Genomic DNA, 19,542 nt, shown 5'->3' with positions numbered 1-19,542 from the left:
TTGAACGCGTTCCTTAGACAAGGGTCAAGCCTGACACCAAAGGTAAATAAGAGAAAAGATAGTCAAAGTCAAGATAAGTCATTAGGCATGAGGTATGAACCTGAGAGAGGTCAGTGCTAGCCAGAGTGCTGTGTGATGAAACACCACGGTCATAAGGAGAGGCTTGCGATCGTAATTGTTGTACCAGATGCACTCACACATCTAGTGAAGAATGGAGAGACCTCACCAGCGTCTCAGATATCAATCGCTTGAAAAGAAAATCTGACAAAGGGACTATAGGATAAACCTCCTATAGTCCAAATTCCTATTGCAGCCCAAGGCAAAAAAGTAAAAGGAACGGGAAAACTTGCAAATGTCAAAGATTCCGCCAGTAGAGCAAACGACACACTATATTTTGGATGAGAAGTTAAACCAAGGCCCTGCCTCCCCTCAAAAAGATGCCACAACCACTATTTGGTATTCCTTCAAGTAACTGGGCCAATCGCTCTTGTAAGGAACCTCTTTTAAATCCTTGTCTGATTCTTGTATCACTTTTAATTACTGTGTTGCTGGCTGCTACAACAATACAGATTTTGGGTTTGAACTGCGGATTTTTGAGATCCCCTCGTTGCAAGCTGTTATTTGAACTGGCCCAAGGGGATTCTCCTCCATCCTGTGTGCTATGTGGCAGGGTCCCATGATGTCACCTTGATGGACTTGGCTGGCAGCCAATCAGCTCTTTTGAAAACTAGGTTTTGACGAGCTCTTGTTTCTGATAAGTGTGGGCTGTTCCAGAAAGTTCTGCAAAGATAGGCAGGCTGGCTCTCAGGGTTTTGTTTCGCTTTGGGACAGAGTTGAAGAAGGCTATGAGTTTTCTCTCCCTGAAGGGGGTGGATCTCTGTCAAACTCCCAGTTGGAGGCTCTGTTTTCTTCTCAGCCAAGCTGGTAGGTATTCTCTCTGAGACTGTTTTCCAAGTTAGCGTTTGGTTGGGTCAAGAAGCTGGAGAGTTCAAACCCCGGTCTCTCTGATCAGGCGGGTCTCTGTCTGAAGATGCAAATACCTTTCTCTGTCTCTACAGTCAGATTGACTCAAGGAAGTCCAGTCCAGCAGCAGCTGTAGGCAAGGCCAGTGGTTTATAGAACCTATTTAAAACCTTCAAGTTGTGAACTGTTGATTCAGCCCAGTGAGGCTGAAAGTCCATCTGGTGGACAAAAGCTAGAATTGCACAGATCTGAGGGGAATCGTCAGTGTGAAATACCCAAGTCAGTGGAAGTGAAGGTAACTTCCCAGAAGAAGCCTTACAGCCTGAAAGTTCTAATTGAAGGCAGATACTAAAATGTCCGAACCAACATATGGGGCGGGATTCTCCGGTATCCGGCGGGCGGGCCATACCGCCGCCGGCCAAAGAGTGGCGTGAACCACTCTGGCGTCGGGCCACCTGGAATGAGCCGCACCTTTGGGGGCTAGGCCGGCTCTGGAGTGATTGGCGCCACGCCAACCAGCGCCAAAGGGCCTCTGCCAGCTGGCGCAAATTGGCGCATGCGCAGGAGCGCCAGCATGTTCCCAGAACCGCTGGCGTGATTCGTGCGCATGCGCAGGGGGTTTCTTCTCCGCGCCGGCCATGGCGGAGCTTTACACAGGCCGGCGCGGAGGGAAAGAGTGCCCCCACGGCACAGGCCCGCCCGCAGATCGGTGAGCCCCGATCGTGGGCCAGGCCATCGTGGATCCCCCCGCGCCCCTCCCAAGGACTCCACAGGCCGCCCTCAGAGCCAGGTCACGCCGGGACAGACCTTGTGTAATTCACGCCAGCGGGTCTGGCTGAAAACGGGTGGCCGCTCGGCCCATCGGGGACTGGAGAATCGCCGGGGGGGGGGGCACTGCCAACGGCCCCCGACTGGCGCGATCCCCGCCTTCGCCAAAAACCGGAGAATTCAGCAGCTGGCGTCAGAGCAGCGGGGCGGTATTCACGCCGTACCCCGGCGATTCTCTGACCCGGCAGGGGGTCGGAGAATCACGCCCATGGTTTTTCAACACTTTGTGTCCAGAGAAGACCATCGCCTACAAAGACCACAATCTCAGCAGTGAAGATACACATCTCTCCTCCCCAGTTTAATCCCTGTTATTTTGAACCTTTCCTACCCTCCCACTGTGTGTCTATCTTGTGTGTGTCTGGGTGGAGGTTGGGATGGGATTTGGGGGATAGTTAGATGAGTGGACCATTGTTCTATTATTTACATTACATGTAAATAGGGTTTTTCACAGTAACTTCATTGCAATGTAAGTCTACTTGTGACACTAATAAAGATTATTATTATTACATTACATGTTTATCTCTTGTCTTGTTATAAATAAACAGTTTATAATTTTTTTAAACTTACAGGCACTAGATTTGTAAGTCATTGGAGTAGTTGAAGCTCAAAGATCTCAGGGAAATATACAAATTATTGGTTAGTTTACTTATATTGGGGCTCTGGAGCCTGTGGGGGTGAAATTGACACACTCGACCAACATCACATTGAAAAAAAAAGAGATTTTCAAGCCATTGCCGTTTGCGGGATCTTTCTGTCTGTGGTTTAACTGTTGCGTTTCTGACACAATAGTAACAGATACACTTCAAGAAGGGAATTCGATTGGTTGCAAACCACTTTCGGGATGTCCTGGGCTTATGAAAGGTGCTACAGAAATGCAAATCTCTATATAGCTCAAATTGAAGTAGATTGATTGCCAGGTTGCTATGGAAACAAGAGGGATCCGGGCCTAGCAGCAAGTCACAACAGAATGTCTCCCACACACCCGGAAAATGTCATTCTTGAAGATGAATATCAAGATGTTTGAATTTGACATTAATTTGAATATTATGCTGCTTCAGTTAATTGTTAATGTTGCTGTCACTGATGCTATTCCTATCATGTGGGAATGGATTAATTAAACAAACCGCCTGTTGAGCAATAAATCCAACTCGTCTTCAATCTTCCAGTAAAGACAATGCTTTCTGCGTAACTTGATGCGTTTGCTCATTCAACTTACATTAGTGCCATACAAGTTCCAGGAAATGACCATCTCCAATAAGAGAGATTCAAACCGTTGCCTCTTGACATTCAATGGCATCACCATCACTGAATCCCCCATAATCAACATCCTGGGGGTTATCATTGACCAGAAACTGATCAGGACCCAGCCATATTAATACTGTGGCTACCAGAGCAGGTCAGAGGCTGAGAATCCTGCGGCAGGTAACTCACCTCCTGACCCCCCCAAAGCCTGTCCACCACCTTCAGGGCACAAGTCAGGATGGAATATTCCCCACTTTCCTGGATGAGTGCGGCTCTAACAACACTCGAGAAGCTCGACACCATCCAGGACAAAGCAGCCCTGCTTGATTGGCAGCCCTTCCACAAACATTCACCCCCCCCCCCCCCCCCCCCCACCTCCGACACACAGTGGTAGCTGTGCAAGATGCAGTGCAGGAACTTACCAGGTTTCCTCAGGCAGCACCTTCTAAACCCATGACTGATACCATCGAGAAGGAAAAGAGCAGCAGATACCTGGGAACCCCACCACCTGGAGGTTACCGTCCAAGTCACTCACCGTCCTGACTTGTAAATATATCGCCGTTCCTTCACTGTCGCTGGGGCAACATCCTGGAATTCTCTCCCTAACAGCACTGTTGGTGGACCTACATGACATGGACTGCAGAGGCTCAAGAAGGTGGCTCACCACCACCTTCTCAAGGGACAATTAGGGATGGGAAATAAATGCTGGACTAGCCAGTGACACCCACAACCCAAAAAAGTCTACACCAAGGCTAAGATGGGTGAAGAGATAATTGCCTCTGTTGGGTGTGGGCTGCCCAGGAACTCGGAGGAGTCTGAAAGCATTAAATGGGATATTGGAATCACAATATTTTTTAACTGGCTGTGTGAAATGGTTTGCTACACTCGAAATCGATTTTCTGTGTGGTGTGCTGATCTCTAAAATAAATCATATTTAAATGTCTGAGAGGGTAAATTGAAGCCGGGCATTTCGTTGGCCAGAAAGAGGCACTATCAGATTTAACCTTTTCAGGAAGGACACAGTTAAAGGCTGCAAGGACTAACAGGCCAGATAGTCCTGGATTCTGCACAAGTAATCTCTTTGTTCCAGTGTTAAAACACCTGTGGACCATGCCAGGATAAAAGGCAGAAAACTAACATGGAGATGGAGAGTGAGAGAGAGAAAGAGTGTGAGAGAGAGTGTGTGGGTCCGAGCAGGAGGTTGAGAGTGGAGAGAGAGCGAGAGCGTGAGAGAGAGTGAGCGTGGTTTAGAACAGGAGTGAGAGAGTGGGAGAGAGAGATGGGTCAGAGCAGGAGATTGAGAGTGAGAGAGAGAGAACCTGAGAGAGTAAGAGCATTGGTTAGAACAGGAGCGAGAGAGTGGGAGAGAGAGAGAGTGATAGAGAGAGTATGGGTCAGAAGAGGAGAGAGAGAGTATGTTTGAGAGGGAGAAAGTGTGTGGGTCAGAGCAAGAGAGAGAGTGAGAGAGTGAGTCAGATCAGGGGAGAGAGAGGGAGAGATTGCGAGAGTCAGAGTGTGGGTTAGAGCAGGAGAGAGAGAGAGAGAGAGAGCATAGGTCACAGGAGGAGAGCGAGGACGTGGATCGCCGAAGGAGCGAAAGAGACAACAGATTAGAACAGAACAAAAGTAAGGCTGAACACAAGAAAGAAAGAGTGAGGCTGAATGAGAGAGAGAGAGAGAGAGAGAGAGAGAGTGAGTGACCACTAGAGAATGTGAGCGGAATCAGAGCAAGAGAGTAAGAGAAAGGAAGAGAGAAAAAGAGTGATAGGAGGTGTGGTAGTCACCACTGTTGTATTATATTGTATATACTGCACTGCTTACGAGGGTATTACGGTCAGGCCCCTGTACTACAGGTACGGGGGTAGATCCCTGCCTGCTGGCTCCGCCCAGTAGGCGGAGTATAAATGTGCGTGCTCTCCGAACTGCAGCCATTTCGGCAGCAGCTGTAGGAGGCCACACATCTCTGTGTAATAAAGCCTCGATTACTCTCTACTCTCGTCTCATCGTAATTGATAGCGCATCAATTTATTACACAGAGATTTTACAAAGATGGGTCTCCACATCAAGCCAGATCGCCTGCAGCTGCATCCTCAAGCGGACAACGCCAAGTCGGCCTTCGCACATTGGCTAGCTTGCTTTGAAGCATACATCGGATCTGCGACAGACCCAATCCCAGAAGCACAGAAGGTCCAGATTCTGTACACGCGGCTGAGCTCCGATGTCTTTCCCCTCATCCGGGACGCGCTTACCTACGCCGAGGCCATGGCGCAAGTGAAGGAGAACCACGCTCAACAGACCAACAAGATCTATGCCAGGCACCTCCTGTCCACACGGCACCAACTACCCGGTGAGTCTGTGGAAGATTTCTGGCGTGCCCTGCTCGCCCTGGTGAGAGACTGTGATTGCCAGGCCGTTTCGGCCGCTGAACATTCTAACCTGCTAATGAGAGACGTGTTCATTACGGGCATAGGGTCGGCCTACATCCACCAACGCCTCTTAGAAGGGGCTACGCTTGACCTCGCGGCGACCAAGAAACTAGCGCTTTTGCTCACAGTCGCATCACGCAACGTACAGGCGTATGCCCCCGACCGCATGGCCCACCCCTCCTGGGCATCGTGGACACCGCCAGCAGCCACCATCATGGACCCCATCAGCGACCGCCCCCAGCCAACTCCACACCCTGAAATTTGGCAGGCCCCTACCACCCCTCACTGTTTGCGGCCTCACGACCCTGAAGGTCAACCCGCCTTCCCTGTTTGCAAACCTCACCCCGGATTGCAAACCCATCGCCACCAGGAGCAGACGGTACAGCGCCCAGGACAGGACCTTCATCAGGTCTGAGGTCCAGCGGCTGCTGCGGGAAGGTATCATCGAGGCCAGCAACAGACCCTGGAGAGCCCAAGTGGTAGTGGTGAAAAGGGGGGAGAAAAACAGGATGGTCGTTGACTACAGTCAGACCAACAATCGGTACACGCAACTCGACGCGTACCCCCTCCCATGCATATTTGATATGGTCAATCAGATTACACAGTGCCGGGTCTTCTCGACAGTGGACCTGAAATCTGCCTACCACCAGCTCCCCATTCGCAAGGCGGACCGCCCGTACACAGCGTTTGAAGCAGACGGCCGCCTTTATCACTTCCTTAGGGTTCCCTTTGGCGTCACTAACGGGGTCTCGGTCTTCCAACGGGAGATGGACCGAATGGTTGACCGGTACGGACTGCGGGCCACTTTCCCGTACCTGGATAACGTCACAATCTTCGGCCACGGCCAGCAGGACCACAACGCTAACCTTTCCAAATTTCTCCACACCGCCAAACTCCTCAACCTAAGCTACAACAAGGAGAAGCGTGTGTTCAGCACGAACCGATTAGCCATCCTCGGCTATGTGGTTCAGAACGGAGTTCTAGGGCCCGACCCCGATTGCCTGCGCCCCCTCATGGATCTCCCCCTTCCCCACTGCTCCAAGGCCCTCAAACGACGCCAGGGGTTCTTTTCGTACTACGCCCAGTAGGTTCCTAACTATGCGGACAAGGCCCACCCACTCATCCACTCCACCGGTTTCCCACTGACGGCCGAGGCTCACCAGGCCTTCAACCGTATCAAGGCCAACATCGCCAAGGCCGCGATGCACGCGGTCGACGAGACGCTCACCTTCCAAGTCGAGAGCGATGCATCAGACATCGCTCTGGCTGCCACCCTCAATCAGGCAGGCAGGCCCGTGGCATTCTTTTCCCGCACCCTCCATTCGGCACTCCTCCGTCGAAAAAGAGGCCCAAGCTATCGTTGAAGCTGTGCGGCATTGGAGGTATTACCTGGCCGGCAGGAGATTCACTCTCCTCACAGACCAACGGTCGGTTGTCTTCATGTTTAACAACACACAGCCGGGTAAGATCAAAAATGATAAGATCTTGCGGTTGCGGATCGAGCTCTCCACCTTTCATCACAAGATTTTGTATCGCCCTGGTAAGCTCAACGAGCCCCCCGATGCCCTGTCCCGAGGTACATGTGCCAGCGCACAAGTGGACCGACTCTGGACCCTGCACGATGATCTCTGTCACCCAGGGGTCACCCACTTTTATCACTTCATTAAGACCCGCAATCTGCCCTACTCCATCGAGGAAGTCAGGGCAGTCACCAGAGACTGCCAGGTCTGCGCGGAGTGTAAACCACACTTCTACCGGCCAGACCGTGCGCGCCTGGTGAAGGCCTCACGCCTCTTTGAACGCTTCAGCATGGACTCCAAAGGGCCCCTCCCCTCCACCGACCGCAACACGTATTTTCTCCATGTGGTCGACTTGTATTCCCAATTCCCCTTCACCATCCCATGCCCCGATATGACGTCTGCCACCGTCATCAAAGCCCTCAACACCATCTTCGCTCTGTTCGGTTTCCCCGCCTACGTCCACAGAGACCGGGGATCCTCATTTACGAGCGATGAGCTGCGCCAGTACCTGCTCAACAGGGGCATTGCCTCGAGCAGGACGACCAGCTACAACCCCCGGGGAAACGGGCAAGTGGGACGGGAGAATGGGACAGTCTGGAGGGCTGTCCAGCTGGCCCTACGGTCCAGAAATCTCCCAGCCTCCCGCTGGCAGGAGGTCCTCCCCGACGCCCTGCACTCCATTCGGTCGCTCCATTGCACGGCGACTAACGAAACCCCCCATGAACGTCTCTTTGCCTTCCCCAGGACGTCCACCCCCGGGGTTTTGCTCCCAACGTGGCTGGCAGCTCCAGGACCCGTTCTCCACTGCAAGCACGTGCGGCTCCACAAGGCGGACCCGTTGGTTGAGAGGGTACAGCTACTTCACGCAAACCCACAGTACGCCTACGTAGCGTACCCTGACGGCCGCCAAGACACAGTCTCCCTCAGGGGCCTGTCACCAGCTGGGTTCCCCCCCCCACCCCCCCCCCCCACCCCCAGCGCTCTCAACGACGGATCAAGGCGCCCGACTGTCTAAATTTGGAACCGTCGCTGAAATTTTAATGACAACCTGCATGTAAATAGTTTTCCACCACCCCCGCTGGACTCATTTTAACAGGGGGTGAATGTGATAGTCACCACAGTTGTATTATATTGTGTATCCTGCACTGCATACGAGGGTATTACGGTAAGACCCCTGTACTGTAGGTATGGGGGTAGATCCCTGCCTGCTGGCTCCGCCCAGTAGGCAGGGTATAAATGTGTGTGCTCTCCGAACTGCAGCCATTTCGGCAGCAGCTGTTGGAGGCCACACATCTCTGTGTAATAAAGCCTCAATTACTCTCTACTCTCATCTCGTCGTAATTGATAGTGCATCAGTAGGTGAGGGCATGAGAGAGAAAAAGAGTAAGAGGGAGTGTGTCAGAGCCAGAGAGAGAGAGAGAGTGTGGGTTAGAATAGTAGAGGGAAAGTGAGAAAGACAGAATGGGTCAGAGTAGGAGTGAGAGAGAGTGAGAGGGAGAGAAAGAGAGAGGGAGTAGGTCAGCATGGGAGAGAGAGAGAATGTGTATGGCAAACAGAACGATTGAGAAAGAAAGAGCGATGCAGAAGAGGGGGAGGGAGAGAGAGAGACAGGGAACAGGAGAGAGGAGTGAGGCAGAACAGGGGAGAGAAAGAGTGAGACCAAATGAGAGAGAGAGAGAGTGAGTCAGAATGAGAGAGAGAGATTGTGAGGGGGAGCTCAGAGTGAGAATGAGATTAATTGGAAAGAAGGCAGAAAAAGGGCGAGAGCGTGGGAGGCAGGAAGGGAGATGGAGAGATGATAGAAAAGAATAGTGAAGAAGAGAAAGTGAGAGAGGAGAGATGGAGAGTGAGAATGTTCCCATACACAGCGCCATGAATGAATGGATGACTCAGCAAAAATGCCGTGTGAAACTCAAATTGAAAATTCCCAATGTTACATTTTCCAAATCCCCTGACACATTACTATTCAAAGATCATTGCTCACAGCCAGAGGGAGGCTAAGTTACCAGCAAACCGCATCAATCTGACAGATGCTTGAATATAAACACAACAATTGACGATGACAACATTGCTCCTGGATACTTAATCTAGAAATTTTCCATTTCTTCTCTGACAATGCAGTCAGACAGTTGTTGGTGTTCTGCCTATTGTCCCCGTCCCCTGCGAAACAGGATAGCTGGCCGTGTGTCTTCAGGCTGTTTGACTGCAAGGGGCGTCATCTGTATGATGGTGCAGGCGGCGGAAGTGGGATTGGCCAGGAGCAGGACCCTGGGGGTTCCTAGACCCAGGACGGCTGTAATGCCTCAGCCAGCACAAGCCATGTCACTCTCTCTCTCTCCGTCTCCTGTCATTTCCCAACCTGACCTCTTTCTCCGACCCGCTCCTTCACCCCCCCCCCCGGCCAATTAAAAATGCAGACACAGATGCTAACAGATTCAAAAATCTGGTCTCCGTAACACAGAGTGGCCTGCCCCAGTTCCTATTTCTCACTTTCTTGCATCCTGACTGCTCTTTGTGGTAGAAAATTCCAGATATTCGCCATCCTCTTGAGTGAAGACAATTCTCCTCATCTCAGTCCCAAAATGGCCAACATTAGGTTAATTCGAGACTCTCCAGCTGTGGATTGTGGAGGGCGTGTTTCTGTGTGTGTGCAGAACAGTCTCTCAGCATCGACCCTGTCAAAACCCTTTAAGAATATTATATCTTTCAATGGGTCACCTGGGACAATCACTGATCTGCTGGAAATTTGCAGAAATCGCACGTGCCCAGACACCGAGACTGGCCTGACGTCGCAGAGTTTAGTCATTCAATTCAAATTCCTACACCCGCCGCGATGGATTTCGAACCCTCATGTTGCCAGAGGACTGGCGTGGGAGAGGAGCCTCCGGATTACTGATCCCAGCAACATTCCCGGCATGGCCTCGTCTCGCCCGGTGAATCAGAATAAATAAAATGGCGGAACACATCTTTCCAGAAAACATTGATCTTGCTTTGTGAAGGGAAGGCAACATGGCCCCACCTCTGGGGATGGGATGGGGCGGTTGCATTATAACGGAAGGTTTTGGATCATTGATGCACGATCAATTGCACAAAGACCAAAGTTGGGTACAACTGTGGCTTTATTACAGTCAGATGCGTGGCCTCCTGCTGCAGCTGTCGAAATGGCAGGGCACTGGACGTCATGCACATTTATACAGTTCTCCGTGGGCAGAGCCAGCCGCTAGGAACTATCGGCGAACCTGTAGTGCAGGTCCTACCTTACATCTCCTATTACAGTGGATCACCACATTCACCCCCTGTTAAAAATGAGTCCAGCGGGGGTGACGTGAAACTATATACAATTAGTGGAATTATGTACAGTGGTAGGGAAAGAAAAGTCCATGTTGACAGTCCAGAGTCCGTCAAAGGTTCAGCCGGTCCGGTGCTTTGGTGCTTCGTTGGGATTTGCGTAACGGTGGCGGCGAAGTCGGTGCTGGCGGTGGTGGAGGTGGTCCCGATGGCGGTGGTGGTGGTTCTGATGCTGGCCAGTCATCGGGGAATTCCAGGAGCGTGCCGAAGTCCTCTTCGTCCTCTTGAGTGGAAAGGGGGGGGGGGGCGGTTCTGGGGGGGGTCAATATTGGCGGCGCGGTGGGAGGTGGGGGGGGTGTATTGGGGTGGAACCTGACGGTGCCAGGTCCCTGAGTGAGACAGTATCTTGGCGACCGTCGGGGAACTCAACGTAGGCATATTGAGGGTTGGCGTGGAGCAGGTCCACCAAGGGGTCCGCCTTGTGGAGTCGGACGTGCCTACGGAGAAGGACCGGTCCTGGAGCAGCAAGCCAAGTCGGGAGCGACACCCCGGATGTGGACTTCCTGGGGAAGGTAAAAACACGTTCATGGGGTGTGTTATTAGTGGCGGTGCACAATAGTGACCGGGTGGAGTGCAGAGCGTCAGGGAGGACCTTCTGCCAGCGAGAGGCTGGGAGGTTCCTGGACCGTAGGGCCAGCTGGACGGCCCTCCAAACCGTCCCATTCTCCCGTTCTACTTGCCCGTTTCCCCGGGGGTTGTAGCTGGTCGTCCTGCTGGAGGCGATACCCCTGCTGAGCAGGAACTGACGCAGCTCATCGCTCATGAATGAGGATCCCCTGTCACTGTGGATGTAGGCGGGGAAACCGAACAGAGCGAAGATGGTGCTGAGGGCCTTGATGATGGTGGCAGACGTCATATCGGGGCATGAGATGGCGAAGGGGAATCTGGAGTACTCATCGACCACACTGAGAATGTACGTGTTACGGTCGGTGGAGGGGAGGGGCCCTTTGAAATCCACGCTGAGGCGTTCAAAGGGGTGGGAAGCCTTCACCAGGCGCACACGATCCGGCCGGTAGAAGTGCAGCTTGCACTCTGCACAGACCTGGCAGTCCCTGGTGACTTCCTTACTTCCTCGACGGAGTAGGGCGGATTGCGAGCTTTGACCAGATGGTACAATCGAGTGACCCCCGGGTGACAAAGGCTGTCGTGTAGGGCCCGGAGTTGGTCCACTTGTGCGCTGGCACATGTACCTCGGGAGAGGGCGTCTGGGGGCTCGTTGAGTTTACCGGGGCGATACAAGATCTCGTAATTATAGGTGGAGAGCTCGATTCTCCACCGCAGGATTTTATCATTTTTGATCTTGCCCCGCTGTTGTTATTGAACATGAAGGCTACCGACCGTTGGTCCGTAAGGAGAGTGAATCTCTTACCGTCCACGTAATGCCTCCAATGCCGCACAGCTTCAACGATAGCTTGAGCCTCCTTCTCGATGGTTGAGTGTCGAATTTCAGAGGCATGAAGGGTGCGGGAAAAGAATGCCACGGGTCTGCCTGCCTGGTTTAGAGTGGCGGCAAGGGCGACGTCTGAAGCGTCGCTTTCTACTTGGAAAGGCAGTGACTCGTCCACTGCGCGCATCCCGGCCTTGGCGATGTCTGCTCTGATGCGGGCGAAAGCGTGTTGTGCCTCGGCCGCGAGGGAGAATTGGGTGGACTGAATGAGTGGGCGGGCCTTGTCCGCATAGTTTGGGACCCACTGAGCATAGTAGGACAAGAACCCCAGGCAGCGTTTGAGGGCCTTGGGGCAATGGGGGAGGGGAAGTTCCATGAGGGGGCGCATGCGCTCGGGGTCGGGCCCGAGAAGGCCATTTTGGACTACATAGCCGAGAATAGCTAACCGGGTCGTGCTGAACACACACTTCTCTTTGTTGTAGGTCAGGTTGAGAAGGGTGGCAGTGCGGAGGAATTTATCGAGGTTGGCATCGTGGTCCTGCTGGTCATGGCCGCAGATGGTGACATTATCTAAGTACGGAAAGGTGGCCCGCAAACCATACTGGTCGACCATTCGGTCCATCTCTCTTTGGAAGACCGAGACCCCATTTGTGAGACCTAAAGGGATCCGAAGGAAGTGGTAGAGGCGACCGTCCGCCTCGAAGGCCGTGTATGGACGGTCCGACTTCCGGGTGGGGAGCTGGTGGTAGGCGGATTTCAGGTCAATTGTTGAGAAGACCCGGTACTGCGCAATCTGATTGACCATATCAGATATGCGTGGGAGGGGGTACGCGTCGAGCTGCCTGCACCGATTGATGGTCTGGCTGTAGTCCACGACCATCCTGAGTTTCTCCCCAGTTTTAACCACTGCCACTTGGGCTCTCCAGGGGCTGTTGCTGGCCTCGATAATACCCTCCTTATGCAGCCGCTGGACTTCGGACCTGATGAAGGTCTTGTCCTGGGTGCTGTACCATCTGCTCCTAGTGGCAACTGGCTTGCAATCCGCAGTTAGGTTTGCAAAAAGGGAGGGGGGAATCGACCTTGAGGGTCGCGAGGCCGCAAACGGTAAGGGGGGGTAAGGGCCCGCCGAATTTGAGGGTGAGGCTCGAGAGGTTGCACTGGAAGTCCAGGCCCAACAGGAGTGCAGCGCAGAGATTAGGAAGGACATAGAGGCGGAAGTTACTAAATTCTACGCCCTGGACCGTGAGGTTGACTGTACAAAAGCCTCGGATCGGGACGGAGTGGGATCCGGAGGCTAGGGAGATCCTTTGATTGGCAGGGTGGACCGCGAGGGAGCAGCGCCTTACCGTATCTGGATGAACAAAGCTTTCGGTGCTCCCGAAGTCCAGCAGGCACGAGGTCGCGTGGCCATTGATTTTAACCGTCGTCGACGCGGTGGCCAGGTTGTGCGGGCGAGATTGGTCCAGCGTCATCGAAGCGAGCTGTGGGTAGCCATCGGATGCTTCGGGTGGCAAGCGTGTGCGGTTCCGATGTCAGGCTGTCTGGAGACACTGTGGGGGACAAGATGGCGGCGCCCATGGTGCGCACATTGCGGGGTCGGGACAAGGTGGCGGCGCCCATGGTGTGCACAATGCCAGGTCAGGACAAGATGGCGGCGCCCATGGTGCGCACATTGTGGCGTTAGGACAAGATGGCGGTGCCCATTGGTCGCACATGGACCCGGGAGGTGAAGATGGCGGATCCCATTGTGCGTCAGGCATGGGGGAGGGGGCGATAGTGGGCACGATCACAGCGACTGCGCGGGCCTGGCACACAGCTGCGAAGTGGCCCTTTTTACTGCAGGCTTTACAAACTGCAGTGCGGGCTGGGCAGTGTTGGCAGGGATTGCTTCTGCTGACCGCAGAAGTAGCAGCGGGGACCCCCGGGGGTGCGCGGATTGGCATGCGGCGCAGGCGTATTGCGAAGGCAGGGCCCCGGCTGAGGAGGTCGTCGGCGGGGTCCAGGAGGGGTAGGTAGGGGTAGAAGGGTGGGCAGCGTGGCGGGAGAGGTACGACTGTACGTTATGGGATGCGACCGTCATGGAGAGCGCCAAAGTTTTCGTCTCCGCCAGTTCGAGCGTGGCCCCTTCCAGCAATTGTTCTCGGATGCGGTCCGACGCAATCCCCGTCACGAAGGCATCGTGCATGAGGAGATTCGCGTGTTCGGCGGCCGTGACGGCCTGACAGTCACAGTCCCGGACGAGTGGAATTTGGGCCCGCCAGAAGTCTTCGATGGACTCACCAGGTAGTTGCGAGCAGGTGGCAAGTACATGCCTGGCGAAGAGCGTGTTCGCCTTCTGCATGTAGCGTTCTTTGAGGATTTCCATCGCTTTTGTGTAAATCGTGACGTGTAAGTCGTGGCGTCTTGGATCAACGGGAACACGCTGGAGCTCAGTCTGGAGTACAGGACATTTATCTTCTGAGCCTCCGTTGGCGCGGGGTCCGCTGCGTTGATGTAGGCCTCGAAACATGCTAGCCAGTGAGTAAAGTCTTTCCTGGCGTCGGGCGAGTGCGGATCCAGCTGCAGGCGATCGGGCTTAATTCTGATATCCATTCTGTGGAAAATCTGACTGTAATAAATTGATGCACGATCAATTGCACAAAGACTAAAGTTGGGTACAACTGTGGCTTTTTGCCAGTCAGATGCGTGGCCTCCTGCTGCAGCTGGCGAAATGGCAGGGCACTGGAGGTCATGCATATTTATACAGTTCTCCCTGTGCGGAGCCAGCCGGCAGGAGCTACCGGCGAACCTGTAGTGCAGGTCCTACCTTACATCTCCAATTACAGTGGTTCACCACAGTCATAATGTTCAGCGGCCGTACCGGAGCGGAGGTTTTTGTGTGCACATTAAGTTTGGCGGCAGACATGAACTCCAATGACGCCCCCCCCCCCCCCCCCCCCCCCCCCCCACCCAGGGTCAGAGGTGAGAGTTACTGGCAGGCCGGAGTGGAGCCCGGCATGTTAGTTGTCCCAACAGGGACTGTGATTGTAGACAGTTACTGCTGGGGGAAGATTATTGTTAAAAGTAAAATAAATCTTTTTCCCCACCGCTAGCATTCCTGGTCATTAAGCTGGTGACAAGGAAAAAGGAGACTCCGGACTTGTTTCTCAATGCACCCAGCCACCCCAAACAACTACCATGCAGAAACATGAGGATATAAAGTCTGAAATGCCGCTGTTTGATAAGCTCGAGGCCTTTGACGCGAGCCTTTAAGAATGGGGCCAATTTGCTGAGTGTATGAGGTATTTCTTTCAGGCCAATGATACACTGTGGGAAAACGATCAAAAAGTGACTCTCCCAACTGCCAGGGCCCTGACGTTTGGAATTATGAAGAGTCCAACTTACCCAGATGCACCAGACTCCAAACCGTTTAATGAGTTGATAGCTCTGGTAGCTGAACATTATGATCCAAAACCTTCCGTTATAATGCACCCGCCCCATACCATCCCTCATCTAACAGCCTGGTGGAAAGGGCCGTTCAGATTCAAAAGAGGCATAAAGAAGTAGTCCGTGGGCTCCATAGACACACAACTGGTACAGTTCCTTTTTAATTACCTGGACGGCACTGCATGTGGCAACAGGGCCGGCACCAGCACCAACTGCTGATGGTCTGTAGGCTCAGGACCCGGTTAAGCCTGACTTTCCCGCACCTGAGCGGGAAAGGGTGGGTGCAGCAAGAGGCACAAAAACGTCACCATAACCGTGATGCCAGGGCGGACGTTCCAATCAGGACACAGTCTGTGTCCGCAACTTTGGAGTTGGGGCACTCTGATTCCCTGGAGTTGTGTTCCAGAGAACGGGGCGGTCACCAATAACGTCAACGTGCAAGGGAAATTCCGACGTAAATATGTGGAAAACATGTCCACACTACACGATGTCCAACCAGAGAGATTAATGCCTCCACAGTGCCAAGAACCACCTCTCAGTCAGGGAATCCATCTGGCCATGACCCATTGATCGGACCAGCAGGAGGAAGATGACTCCGGCTTGGATGCAGACACAGAGGCATCCGCGAGACGGATGGTGTCGTGTCTGGGGCCGAGGTTCGGCCATTTACCTCCAGATATCAGCCAGAAAATGTGGCCAACTAGCCAACACACACCGCCCGACCCAGACCAGCCGCAGGCAAAGCTCGGCCTGGAACGAAGCAGCGCAAGAGGCCCTCCGCTGATGATGGCAGAGGAGGAACCGTCGGACTTTGTGGGGGTGGGGACGTGGGGGTCATAACCCCTCAAGGCTCATTGGGAAACGATTAGCGATCTCCCTGTGGAGCTCGTGAAGTATGAGCTTCCCAGGTAAGAGGCAGAGGCTCACCTAGCTGGAGCTCGTAAAACCGAGCATAAAAACCGGCCCAGGCAGAGACTGGCATGTTGCTTGTCTTAATAGGAACTGTGATTGTGGATAGTTACTGCTGGGGGCAGACTATTGTTTAAAGCAAAATAAATCTTGTCCTTCCTATCGCTGGCTTTCCTGCCCATTAAGGTTACATGATCAAACAAACATTTAAACCTTTGCATAGTGTGCAGTGAGGGTCATGTTCTAAACCCCACACCTGACGAAGCCCGAAGAGACAAATGGAACATTCAGTAAAGGAACAACAAGCTGTTGAATATTGTGAAGTGACTTTACCTAAAAGGGAGTCAGGGTGCACATAATATCGATACTCCCATGCCACCAACCCACCTGACAACGAGGTCTCATGTGGGTCCCATGTTAAAATTCATTTACAGGATGTGGGTGTCGCTGGCTAGTCCAGCATTTACTGCCCATCCCTAATTGCCCCTTCAGAAAGTGGTGGTGAGCTGTGTTTTGAACTGCTGTAGTATGTGGTGTGGGCATACCCACAGTGCAGTTAGGGAGGGACTTCCAGGATTTTGACCCAGAGACAGTCAAGTCAGGATGGTGAGTGACTTGGAGGGGAACCTCCAGGTGGTGGGGTTCCCAGGTATCTACCGCCATCGCCCTTCTTGATAGTAGTGGCCGTGGGTTTGGAAGGTGCTGCCTAAGGAACCTTGGCGAGTTACTGCAGTGCATCTTGTTGGCACTGCTCGCCGGTGGTGGAGTGAATGTTTGTGGAAGAGGGAGCAATCAAGCGGGGCTGCTTTGTCCTGGATGGTGTCGAGCTTCTTGAGCGTTGTTGGAGCTGCACTCACCCAGGCAAGTGGAGATTATTCCATTACACTCCTGAATTGTGCCTTATAGATGGTGGACAGGCTTTGGGGAGCGTCAGGAGGTGAGTTACTTACCGCAGGATTCCCAGCCTCTGACCTGCTCTGGTAGCCACAGTATTTATATGTTTGGGCCCAGTTCAGTTTCTGGTCAATGGCAACCCCCAGGATGTTTTGAATGGTTCTTTTATATCCTGTGGCTCCTTCGAGCCTGCCAGCCGCTCACTCTATCAAACAGAAACCCTGGCCAGGACTTTCTACTCCCTCCAAAAGTCAATGGACCTTTGGCTGGTTTGTTGTTGCTGCCTGCGAAAACATGGCTTGGGAATTGCTAGAATGGACCTTCTTATCACTGACTTATAGAAATTGCTTGTTCAATTGTTTAACTGTCTTAAACTCAGGATTGATGGCTGGTTGCTTCACTGAACCACACAATTAAATTGCAACAGGAACTCAGGGTGCAACCAGGGACTCTGATAGATTGGACATTAGCTGTCAGTTTTTCAACATAACTATGTAATGACCCCTTGCAAGGAACTTGTTAAATCCTTGTCTGTTTCATGTTCTTTTTTCAATCCCCATCTTTGCAACATTGCATTTAGTTCTAAATTGCAACTGCAGACCGTTATCAATTTGGTCAAACTTAAAACACCCTTGGGTCTAATGTACGGGCCCAGATCTCCCCTTGATGTTCTGTGGCAGAGCCCGCAATGTCATTTTGATGGATTTGACAAGCAGCCAATCAGTACACCTGAAATTGTGGGACATCTTCTGTTCTCGTTTGGGATTGGACGGGCTTGTCAGAAAGATTCTGGAAAACCCAGGCCAGTTCCACTTTGTTTTCAGTTCTGTGAAATCCTCGGAAGCAGCACACAGCTAGTCAAGGCTCTCTCTATAGCTCCCAGCTGGGCGATTTGAATGTTTCCAGCCAGCTTGGGGAAGTAACTTCTGTCTCCAGCCAAGTCGATGAAAGTGTAACAAAGTGAGAAAGGCCTGCCGATTTAGATGCCTCGAGCTAGCCTGTGAAAGTGACCTATGAGAGGGGCTGCGGCCAAGTAGACATTTCTATCCTGATTAAGAACTGTGAAACCAGTGCTCCAAATTCTCTCTCCTCTGCTGGGTTCTTCCTGAGGGTTTAGAGCAAGAAGGGGGGCTGTTTAAAAGCCCACCTAAAACCCTCTTGCTGAGGTAGTCTCAACTCTGTGAGTCTGATAGTCCATCTAGTGGATGCAGGCTAGAACTGCACAGACCTGAGAGGGGGAATTCTCGGTGTGAAGATCCCGATAGTTAAAAATGAAAGTGACTTATCAGAGAGCATTCTACAGCCTGCAGGCTTTGGGTTGAAGACCTCCATTAGAAGATTGCCGGCTACAAAGACTACTACCTCGGCAGCAAAGGACCATCTCACGCCTTTTAATCCCAGTTATTGTCAATCCTTTCCCTACCCCCCACCATGTGTTTGTCCTGTGTACGTCCAGATGGAGAGTGGAATGGGGTTCAGGAATAGATAGATTATCATACCATTGTTCCATTATTATCAAACAAAGAACAAAGAAATGTACAGCACAGGAACAGACCCTTCGGCCCTCCAAGCCCGCGCCGACCATGCTGCCCGACTAAACTACAATCTTCTACACTTAACATAGAACATAGAACATAGAAAATACAGCACAGAACAGGCCCTTCGGCCCACGATGTTGTGCCGAACCTTTGTCCTAGATTAATCATAGATTATAATTGAATTTACAGTGCAGAAGGAGCCATTCGGCCCTTTGAGTCTGCACCGGCTCTTGGAAAGAGCACCCTACCCAAACTCAACACCTCCACCCAACACCAAGGGCAATTTGGACATTAAGGGCAATTTATCATTGGCCAATTCACCTAACCCGCACATCTTTGGATTGTGGGAGGAAACCGGAGCACCCGGAGGAAACCCACGCAGACACGGGGAGGACGTGCAGACTCCGCACAGACAGTGACCCAAGCCGGAATCGAACCTGGGACCCTGGAGCTGTGAAGCAATTGTGCTATCCACAATGCTACCGTGCTGCCCTTGAGAACAAATAAATCTACACTATATCATTTAACCGTAATCCATGTACCTATCCAATAGCTTCTTGAAGGTCCCTAATGTTTCCGACTCAACTACTTCCACAGGCAGCGCATTCCATGCCCCCACTACTCTCTGGGTAAAGAACCTACCTCTGATATCCCTCCTATATCTTCCACCTTTCACCTTAAATTTATGTCCCCTTGTAATGGTTTGTTCCACCCGGGGAAAAAGTCTCTGACTGTCTACTCTATCTATTCCCCTGATCATCTTATAAACCTCTATCAAGACGCCCCTCATCCTTCTCCGTTCTAATGAGAAAAGGTCTAGCACCCTCAACCTTTCCTCGTAAGACCTACTCTCCATTCCAGGCAACATCCTGGTAAATCTTCTTTGCACCTTTTCCAAAGCTTCCACATCCTTCCTAAAATGAGGCGACCAGAACTGTACACAGTACTCCAAATGTGGCCTTACCAAAGTTTTGTACAGCTGCATCATCACCTCACGGCTCTTAAATTCAATCCCTCTGTGAATGAACGCGAGCACACCATAGGCCTTCTTCACAGCTCTA

General features: G+C 52.3%; 1 protein-coding gene across 3 annotated transcripts in view; it reads right to left on the bottom strand.

Annotated features, from left to right (window-relative positions):
- The window catches only part of cadm4 (cell adhesion molecule 4), a 667,928-nt gene that overhangs the window by 269,506 nt on the left and 378,880 nt on the right, over positions 1-19,542 (bottom strand). The gene's annotated exons all lie outside the window — the stretch shown is intronic.

This window comes from Scyliorhinus torazame, chromosome 12, assembly GCF_047496885.1.
Source record: "Scyliorhinus torazame isolate Kashiwa2021f chromosome 12, sScyTor2.1, whole genome shotgun sequence".
Classification (NCBI taxonomy): Eukaryota; Metazoa; Chordata; class Chondrichthyes; order Carcharhiniformes; family Scyliorhinidae; genus Scyliorhinus; species Scyliorhinus torazame.
Note: the sequence above shows the minus strand (reverse complement) of the source record. Positions and strands in the feature narration are given on the sequence as shown.